Here is an 11,500-nt window from a genome sequence, read left to right on the forward strand (position 1 = left end):
CCGAAATGGAGATCACCGCCAAGCGCCTTTTTTTTAGAGGTCGTTCAGAACATCTTCTACAGGAGCGGTGCACATTTATATTTTTACATGATTGACGCGCTATTGTATTCTTGAAAGTAGGCTCTATTTAAATAACCATCACTTGTAATTGATAATTAAAAACTGTGTCTAGAAAAAATTCATAAAAAAATGTTGTTTTTTTAGCTTTGCAACTGCGTATAACCCCTTAACTCTTAAATTTTTAATGCTCAATTTTTATACTCAAATTTATTTTTTTTTCTTGTATTTGTCATAATTGTATTCCAAAATAAAGTAAATAAAAACGATCAATTCTTAATATCTAATATTTTTGAAATTTTATATTTTCATTAGTCATACGTGTACTTTTATTGTAACTCTTTTTGTATACTTTTGCCATCTGGCTATACTGCCTTGGCATTGAAATTAAATAATAAATAAATAAATAAATATTATAAAGAAAATAATCTCATTAAATTATTATTTTTTATTTGAGACATTTATAAAATTTAAAATTAAACAAGTATTTAAGATATTATTAATAGATAAATTGAAAAATTTAAACTAAATTCAACTGAGAAATGACATCTAAAGCCTTTTGGGAGTATGTATGTTTCCAAAGGTTTGATAAATCTCCCAAAATCGAGCTGAATAAAATAATCTAAGTCAGTGAATAGGTTGTGTATCACATTGGAATTAAAGCATAGCCATCTACCGACAATACTTACCGAAGAAATATTTAGTACCTATTACTAAATATTATTTGGTGGAAATAAACATTTATTTCCATGAAATAAGGCTTTGTTTATATCAATAGAATTCATTTAGAATAAAAAAATCATTTATTAAACTGTAACAAATATTATTGATGGGTAAAAAATATTTTTTTCTCCCAAATAAATGACTAAAAATTTTGTTACTAAATCAGTTTAGTACTCCGGACTAAATCCTTCTATCAGTTTAGGGCAAGAGGCGCTGAGACTTTCCAAATTTGCTCGAAATTTAAAATTTTATTTGATTCAAAAATTTTTCGCCTTGATTCAAAATCGAGACAGTAAAATTCTTTAAGGTGATTTTCTTAATTTGAGAATTTTTCTTTTGAATGAAGTCAATTCTTTTTTCGGTGTATTTTAAATTGATTTCTAAAAATAATGGAAATTATAAAGTGCCGTAATCGTCGAAATTTTCGATTTAGACTTTAGAAATCGGTGAATTACATTAAGAAGTTTACCGAACATTTAAAGTTGACAAACTTTCGAGCTGATTCTGGTTAAAACTCTAAGACAGGTCAGTTTGGAAAATTTGAAACTTCTTGGGAGGATTTTTATCAACTTAAGAGTTTTAGACAAGATAGAAATTTCCAAAACCTTTTAAATATTTAAAAAATTGAAATTTTTAATTCACTGTCCTTAAATATCAAATTTGTGTTCAAATTTTAACAGTTGCTTTATTTTGACATTCGACGAAATTTTTAAATCATTCACAAAAATTTTTTTTTCTTTTTTTTGATACATACATGTGTCAAATTTCAAACTGATTTTATTTTTTGAGTTAACTTAAAAAGCTGGGTTAGAAAACATTAAAATTTTGAAAAATTTTAATGAATTTCTCATAAAACTTTTTTATTTAATCGTTTAAAATTAAAAAAAAAAAAAAAACAGGAATTTGAATTCTCGTGCGTCCTATTTATAAACTGAAAATATAAATAAAAAACAATAACACAAAGTATGTCTATTATATATATTATAGATGTTCACACGGGCGGTATAGAAAAAGTAAAGGGTGATCCTACTGGGCGTGACGTATCAAGACGGAAATCGATTTTTTTATCATATGAGAGTGCCAATCCTAGAAGGCACAAGCACAGATTTAGGCCACGGACATTAAGTCTAAAATTATAAATTATCGTGTATTTTTTTTTTCTATCAAAAAATCATAAAAATAACCAAAACGTCCTTGCAAATTTAATACAATAAAAAATAATATTCAATAGATAGGCAAATCGATTCGCGGATTAACGTTAATTGCATTGTGAAGAGAAATGTTGAATTTAAAAAGTTGAAATTGTAGCAGTTAAATTTAGACGAATAACAAGCGCATTGTACCTGGCATATTTGCCGCATAATTGTCCCAGATTTTAGTCCAGTCTATAGGACACGAATATATGTTTTTGTATGTGTGTAGGCAATGCACATTGCATGAATAGGTATGTGTCTGTATAAATGAATACATACCTTTACTCGAATATGAACATTGCAAGAATGGATCGAAGCAGCTGTTTGCACTACTCACCTCTTATTTACGTGACCTTGTATTACCTATAGGTACATCACGTTCCTGTCGATTTACCCAATGACGTTTCGCGGTTTTAGACACTTATTTTTAATAATGATAATAATAATAATAATAATGATAATAGTAAAAAAATTGAAATAAATTGCAAATAATGATCTTTTTAAGATTTTTTATTTTTTATTTTTTATACTATTGAATAAACATAATCAAAATAATTTTTTCTGGTTTAAAAAATTTGTTCCTTTTTTTTCAAAAAAAATTTAGATTTAAAATTTTATTAAAAAATATAAAAAAAATTTCTACATTATAATTTTAATTATTTAAAAAATAAAAGTAGATTTCTTTTAAAAACTACACTAAAAAATAAAAATAATAATAATAAATTCCGGAAAGAATAGGATGTAATATTAAGTATCAGATGCATATTTCCATTAAACAATTACGAGCAGCGAGTAGAAGGTTTCAATTGTTCTCAGTAATTTGCAATTCAAATTTTAGTAACGTCAATGCTCAAGAGGTGTTTCAACTCATGCAGTTTTACTTCGATATAATTTAACTTCACTTTTAAATTCTAATATATTTTTCTCGCTCATATATTATATATCTATAGACTCGGGTATTTAAAGATCCAAATGAAGATATTTAAACTGCTTAGTCGTTATTGAAGGGTTAATTAAGATCAAATTAATACATTTATACCGAGAATATTACGTTGCAAGTGGGTGATTTTTTAATTTAATAAAACGTCGGTATTAATTGTATTTCTAGGTTGTAAATGTTGTTTCAAAATCAATTATAAAAATTTATATGAAAGGAGTGGAAAATTGGATTATTTCAGCGTATTAACTAAAGTAGAAAAATAATTTTATTAATAATACAGAATTACTTAAAACCTTGGAAACTCTTAACCTTCTTCGAAGCTTTTCTGTAAAGTAAATAGTTAATTTTTTGTACACTAATAGAAGGATTTTTTAATATTTAATGAGCTTTATAAACTGTTGATAAAAATTTAGTAGCAGTTAATAGATCAATTATGAAATGAGATTTATTATCAGTTAAAGAATTCTTTTATCTGTGTGTTAAAGGATAAATTTGATAATTTAAAATTAAAAGAAAAATAAATTAGATCAAAAAGTTATTTCAAAACGTCTCCGCTAGGTGGCTGCAGTTCTCGTAGTTAGAATTCTAAAATATAGGTATTTAACAGCCGAGACCAGTGATTGCAGTTTCAATCGGCTTAGCGAAACGAATGGAAATTTTGAAAAAACGTTTTTAGAGATAATAGATAATTTAATAAACTATTTCACCACAAAGCGGTTTTTTCAAAAATTTCATTCGCTTCGTCAAACCAATCGAAACTGCAATTGCTCTGCTGTTAGGAGTGCGACAGAGATAGTTCCGTTGAACTCCGTGAGAGCAAAGCGAGAAAAAGATGGTCTCGCCTGTCAAGTGGGTATTCTGGTCTAGAAGCTTGAATTTAAGGTAATTTTTTAAGTGTCGTAAAAAAAAGGCAATTAATATTTTTATTATTCATTTTTAACTTCCCGTTAAAAAAAAAAATTGAAAATTTTTTAAAATCGGGAAATTATTGGTTCTACCCTGTTTTTCGGAAATCGAGTTTTAAACCTCTCTTAACTTTTGAACGGCTTGACCGATTTGATCGCGGTTAGCGCTATTCGAAAAGTCCAGACTAAACTTACATTTGTAATACAATTTGGATTGAATCGGACCAGTAAATTTTGAGAAATTTAAAAAAAACCACGAATAAAAAATTTTTTAAATTTGGTTTTTTTGGAATAACTTTTAAACAGCTTTACCGATTGATTACCAAAACTAATCAGCTCTTAACATAAAAAAACCACGTCGATCGACGACAAGCCGGTCAAAATCGGTTGATTCGTTCGTGAGTTATCGTTGACGAAAAAAATCCGAAAAAAGTGATTTTTTCAAACTTCGGTTTGAAAATTCAAAAATTAGTGATTTATTAAACGTTCATCAAACTTTTGAACTCGAAGAGCTCAAAAGCATGGAAAAGCTATCTCTTTGAGCTCGGAGAGCTCAAAATAACACATAAATTGTATTTTTGAGCTCAAAGAGCTCAAAAACATTATAACCGCGCACTGAAAAAAAAATTCTTGACTGGGGTGTACATTTTTTTGGCTCAAGAAAATATTAAGGAAGATTGAAAATTTCTTGAATGAAGTTAAAGTTTGTTAAGCTAAGAAAATTTTATTGAGCCAAGCAAATTTGTTCTTGCTCTAAAATAACTTTTCTCTTCCTTAAAATTTTCTTGGCGCAAGAAATTTGTTTTTTCTGTGCAATTTTAAGCGCTTGGATATAGAATTAGCGGGAAGTTGCAGGAATGGCCTCAAGGGTCAACCGTTTTTCTAATTTTTTTATAAGATATTTATTAATATTTTAAGAATACAGAAAAAAAATTCAAAAAGTTAGAAGCTAATAAAATAGGGGGTTTCAAAAAATTGGCACGCGACCATACCCACGATTCCAACTCTTCTAGCAATCTGGGAAAAAAAAAGATTATTAATTTAGAGTAATACCGCTACCGTACTAACTAAAAAAAGGTTGAAAAAAAATTGTTTTTCACAAAATGGCAACTGCTTGAAAAAATAGTTTTCTCACCTCCGGGCGGAAAGCGACAATTTTCCTCCCGCTGCGCTAAACGAAAATGCCGCTTTCCGCCTCCGTCGAGGAGAAAAATAGAGTATACACACCACGGGCAGTAGATAAGAATGCCTCAGATCACCTCGGCTTCGCCTCGGACAACAATTACATGTGATCTGAGACATTTCTTATTTTACTGCCCTAGATATGTAATATACTATTTTTGTCCGACGAAGGCAGAATGCGGCTATTTCATTTAGCGCAGCGGGACAAAGGTTGCCACTTTCCGCCCGAAGGGCAAAGAAAATTAATTTTCTCTCAAAATGGCAACTGCTTAGAAAAAAATTAATTTTTGTACCACTTTTTTTGAGTTTTCCGAATTTTTGAAAAATAGTAAATATTTAAATTTGGGGATGAGAATATTTTATGCGAAATAGGAATCTATAAAGAAGACTTACACCAAATCCACAGATTCGGTAGAATCTGGTGCCAAGTTCCATTCAAATCCGTTGTAAACGGAGCGCCAGACTACCGAGTGTGTTTACTGTAAGCAGAACAGTATTTCGAGGTTGCAAAATTTTATTTAATTCTACGGTACTTCTTGTTCCTAAATTTTATATTATATCAGTAATTTATACTTTATTTTACTGATATCAATTAATTATATTCAATTATAACAATTAATCTACTTGAAATTATTAAATTTTATCAGCACAAACTATAGCAAGCTCAAAAATTTCGATCCTGACTTTTTTTCGATGTAAAAAGTGACATGCCACAGACTAAGTAATTCGAGAATGCATGGTAATAGTCCAATAGATGGGAAACTACAGTTAAAAAAATAAATTTCACAGCTTGCATCTACACCCGCCAGGGTGCGCTGCAATTATTTTTACATAAACTGTAGCTTCAAGGGGATAGTTTGCTATAAAAATGCAGCCAACTTGAGATTTAAGTTGGTACCAATTGCAAATTTTATTATAATTACAAAAATACTGAAATCGAACAAAAACAGTTTCACTGTAAAAAATCGCGCCAAGTCCACGTTCATAAGACTATTAAGAAAAAAAATTTTTTTTCTTTACAAAAGATATAAAATAGAAAAATCAAAAATCCAAGTAACCGATATGATTGTTTATGATTTTTGGGAGTTAAAAAAAATTTTGTTATAAATTTAAAAATTAAGAAAAAATTTTGGAACGTACTTGGTGTGCGTCATTGTGTATTTCAATTTTTTTAAAGTCTTAGTGAATAGATTTTACGAATTTCATGAAAAGTAAAATATTTTGCAACCACGCACACTAAATACGTTCCAAAATTTTTTTCTTAATTTTTAAATTTACAACAAAATTTTTTTTAATTTCCGAAAATCATATACAATCATATCGGTTACTTGGATTTTTTAATTTTTCTATTTTATATCTTTTTGTAAAGAAAAAAAAAAATTTTTTTTTTCTTAATAGTCTTATGAACGTGGACTTGGCGTGATTTTTTTACAGTGAAACTGTTTTTGTTCGGATTTCAAGTAATTCGGTTCAATAGAACTTGAGAAATCGTGGGTATAGTTTTAAAAAAGACAGTTTCAAGAAAAACGCGTTTAAAGTTTCTGGCAAAGTTTCTTGCAGTCTAGTTCCGACCGGACTGGTTTGGATGCCACGTCAGCAAAATAGTCATTCCTTCGAAAATAATTTGAATTTTCTCAAATCCTCCTAAAGACATATTCTTAAAGGGTTAAGCTTTGAAAATATGAAAAAAAATCAATTTTTTTTAATTTCTGGACCAGAATATCTTCTTAAATTCACTGAAAAAAAAGTTCAGGGTTCGAATCTTAAAAGTAACTTTTTTTCTATATGATTTAATAAATATTTATTATAAGTGAATAACTTATTAATTAAATGAGATTTAACAACAGAATAAATTCTTCTCTTAGTGTTTTAAGAAGGATTATTATTATTATTATAATTAATAAAAAAATGAATAACAAAAAATTGATTGATAGATGAATTTTTATTACTCATCAGTATTTCGGTGGCTTACAATTATTAGATCACTCATACAATTTTTAATCAACGTTCGATTAATTGTCCACTTGCGCTTGGAATCCCAAAAATTATTTATTTATAATTTATAATATTATATAATACATTACATCATAATAATAGTAATAATTTTTACATGGCATTCATCAAAATACTACTGCGTATCGGAATCATATCATCATCATTGTTATTAATATTATTATTATTTTTTAACTATAATAACGAGTTTTACCATGAACACAAATTAAAACTTATTATCACAGACACGTATGCGAACGTTTTTATTTGTTTATGAGATAGATATTGCAAATCTACTTTCAGAGCCTTCTCGTCTCGAAACAATTCGTACCTTCGTTTAATTACAAGTCAGTTTTAAAATTCATTTTTGATGAAGTTAATCCTGAAATTACTAGATCAAATGCTGTATTAATATTAATGTCGAGTCTTTTACGAATTCATCTGAAAAGTTTTATAATAAAGACCCAAGAAGATGGCTGATTTAAAAGTTAAGTAGGTTATTTGCAGTTTAAAGTTTCGTCGTTTACTTGTATGGATTATTTACAAAGTACAATTAAAAAAGATAAAAATGTTTGCGCTTACATATTTCAGAGATCGAGCTATAATAAAAATTCAAAGATAGTTACAACTTGTTCCTTAATACCGATAAGATAAATCTTTATATTGTTTAAATTACGCGATTAATTTTTTTTTCTTAGATAATTAGTTTTTATATTTGTTAAGTGGAGTGTGTAAGGAATGTTGGGTTATTTTCTTTGTTTTAAATGCAAAAATTGGTTCTTTTAATAGATTTTTCTTCGAAACTAATTAATTAAAGGCAATTGTCAAGAACAATTTTCAGAAAAAGTTATTTGAAGAATTTTCTGAATAATTTTTTATAATTAAATGTAAAAATTATTTGTTGAGGGCAATTGTTTTTAAAAATTCATCTAAACCAATTGTTAACAATATTTGTTTTAAACAATTATCAAAAACAATTATTTAGTATCATTGATTAAAAAAATTTTAAAAAAATTGTTCAGAACAACTATCAAAACCAATTGTTTTGGATAATTGTTTACATCTATTGTTAAAACCAATTGTTTGAGACAATTTTCAAAAATAATTGTTTAACACAATTGTCTAAACCAATTGTTTCGATTAATTTTCAAAATCAGTTGTTAAGGCCAATTGTCAAAACCAATTATTTGAGACAATTGTTAAGACCAATTATTTCGATCAATTGTTAACACCAATTGTTTCAATCAATTGTTAAGACCAATTGTCAAAATCAATTGTTTGAGACAATTATGGAGAGAAATTGTTTGAGACAATTGTTAAGAACAATTATTGAAAACAATTGTTGAGGACAATTGTTAAGACCAATTGTTTGAGACAATTATTAAGACCAATTATTGACGATAATTGCTGGAAAAAATGATCAAAACTAATTAATAAAAATAATTTTTAACAACAATTATCAACAATAATTATTTAAGATACCTGTCGTAATTAAGTCTCGAAACTGATTGTTTAGAACAATTGTTGACAATTATTAATTAGAACAATTATTAATAATTACTATTTGGGACACTTGTTACCGTTAATTGTTTGAAATACTTATCAAAACCAAATTTTTTTACACAACTATTAACAACGATTCTTATTAATTTATCAAATTATAAAATAATTAACTCAAAAAATCTTCCCTCCCAATTTCACCTATTTTTTATGAAATAATAATCTAAACATAACAGCCCTGAATAAAATATGCAAAGGATTGTTACACAACAGAGATCAAGTAACTGACCTTGCAAGTCATTGCATTGCAATAATCACCTGAATACAATTTCGTAATATGTAACACCACTAGAAAAAAATCGAATTATTCAAAAAATTTTATTGTTAAAAATTATAAAAAATCAAAACTAACTTATTATCTCTCCATTTGCCCCAGTATGTATGATTTAATGTTTCGAAGGTTTATCCAGGCCATCAAATAACATATTACATATTACATTGACACGCTAAGTCTTGTTCATACTCTTCTCTATAGAATACACACCCACACGCGCACACATATATACGTATAATATGTGTATTACATATTTATTCTTCCTATCCCGACTTCTGTTTAGTTATCGATCCGCCGATATGATAAGAGACGTACATTCGACTTACTACTTTACTTACGTTGACTCTATTTATATAATTTGTATAACAAAAATTAGCCTTTCATTCGCGTTATATATATACAAGTCAATACAATCGTTCAGTTGGCCCCCATTAACAAATACCCGTGGTTGAGTGAAGTCAAGTTAAATTATTGTAAGGCAAATCAAGGGTCACTCTTGGACACCCTTTTATTCATACAATCCTCAGCGATACTATACTGTATAAGTTATCTAGTATTCTAATCGGCAGACGTACACGCATTTGTTATTTGTTATTTCACCGAGTTCCTTGAACCTGCAAGTCATTGCCATACAAAAAATTCAATATTATTTTATTATTTCAGTTTACCGAACCAGACCATACAGACAGGTGAATGTTGTGTCATTATACCCATTATTATCTAACTAATATTAAATATCAATAGTAAAAAGACTGACATATTGAATTCATATTCCCATTTTATAATCCAACAATCAAAAAAATACTACTTGATTTAAGAAAAAAATTATTTAAAAAACATTTCATGTCTAGGCTTAGAATTTTTTACATTAAAATTTCATTTTTTTATCTAAAAAAAAAAAACATTAACCTGTAATTTTTAGAAGTTAGTTATTGGTTTCGTTTTGCGAAAATTGAGTTTTCATCAGATCTCGACGTTTTAAGGTCACAGGAAGCTTTCCTGACTATTCCCGCGATGGTGTCCGTGCAGCTGTATGTATGTGTGTGTGTATGTATGTAAACTTCTTATAACTTTTGAACGGCTTGACCGATCGGATCGAAATAGGTAGCGATCCAAAGAGTATCATTGCCATTAAATTTCGTGAAAATTTGAATCAATTCGGTTCATCGATCAATTCTAAAAACTATTTCGCTCTTGAGTTTAAAAAACCACGTCGATTGCCACCAGTCCCGTCAAAATCGGTTGATTCGTTCGAGAGTTATCGAAAACGAAAAATTTCAAAAAAAGTGTTTTTTTTTTTGGGATTACTTCGAAATTTCTTGTTCGATCAATTAAAACTTAAAAATCCGTTATGACGTTTCAAAAACTGCGTCGAATGCCATCAACCGCGTAAAAATCGGTTCATTCATTCAAAAGTTATTGCAGTTTGAAAATTCAAAAAATAGTGTTTTATCAAACTTCCATCAGACTTTTGAGCTCAAAGAGCTCAAATGCATAAAGAAGCTATCTCTTTGAGCTCGGAGAACTCAAAATAACACAGAAATTGTACTTTTGAGCTCGAAGAGCTCAAAAACAAAATAAGTGAAATGTTAAGCGTTTAGGTATGGAGTTAGCGGGAAGTTGCAGGGATGGCCTTTAGGGTCAACCGTTTTCCTAATTTTTTTATAAATTAATCGGTAGTTTTTAGAATTTAGTTCTTGGCTTCGCCGCTAGGTGGCTATGCCCTCTCGCTTACAGAAGAATTTTACCAGAGTATTTATAAGAAACCAAATTTTTAGGTCCTTCCAAAAATTCATAAAATTCTGTAATAATTAAAATTTAATATCTTAAATTTTTAAACAATATTTTTCTTCAATCAAGTAATTTTTTTTAGTATAGAAAAAAATAATAAACCAAAAAATTAAATTCAAAATTTTTTCTTTTGAAATAAATAATTCTTGATAGTTGTCATGGGACAGGAATTCAACCTCAAAGATTTTTTGTTACTCATCAAGTATCTAGTTCATAAATTTCAAATTTATATGACAATAATAATATAATAATGATAAAGATAAAGATAAACGTTAGGATAAGGTAAACGGCTGAAAGCTTAATCTGTCCATTGATTGTAAAGGAAACAAAATAAGTAAATCTAAGTAAATAGCGGTATTTGTTATTTGTTATTATTGTGACAAATACACACTTGAAATAAACCATTTAGAGCTTACTGATACCGGTGGTGTTATGTTGACACACCGTTTACTGAAAAATCGATCGGTATCATGCGACTACAAGTAATGTCGATGACTAGACTTGACATAACTTTTCCGTCTAGTCCCGGTACAACTACACGACAAGTGGCTTTACTTTTAAATAATATAATATAATGTAATATAAGTACATATAATACGAGGGTCGACACCACCATGCACCTACTGCGTTATCAGTGCAATCTCCCGAGATAACAACCTACGGTTCTGTCATGTCAGTGTTTAACGTTTCTGTTAAATATACTGACTGTTTTTATTTTCAACGATTATCTGATAGCGACGAGACCTTTTTATCAGATAATCATTTTTTGTTAAACAATAATATCTATTTATGCTTTTAAGCTGTTTTGTACAAATTTACTTTGATTTTGGGGTAATTATGTGATTAGAATAGTAATTGGTCATTTTGTACGCCTCATAACGCG

The sequence above is a fragment of the Cotesia glomerata genome, linkage group LG8 (genome assembly GCF_020080835.1).
Source record: "Cotesia glomerata isolate CgM1 linkage group LG8, MPM_Cglom_v2.3, whole genome shotgun sequence".
NCBI classification, from domain to species: domain Eukaryota; kingdom Metazoa; phylum Arthropoda; class Insecta; order Hymenoptera; family Braconidae; genus Cotesia; species Cotesia glomerata.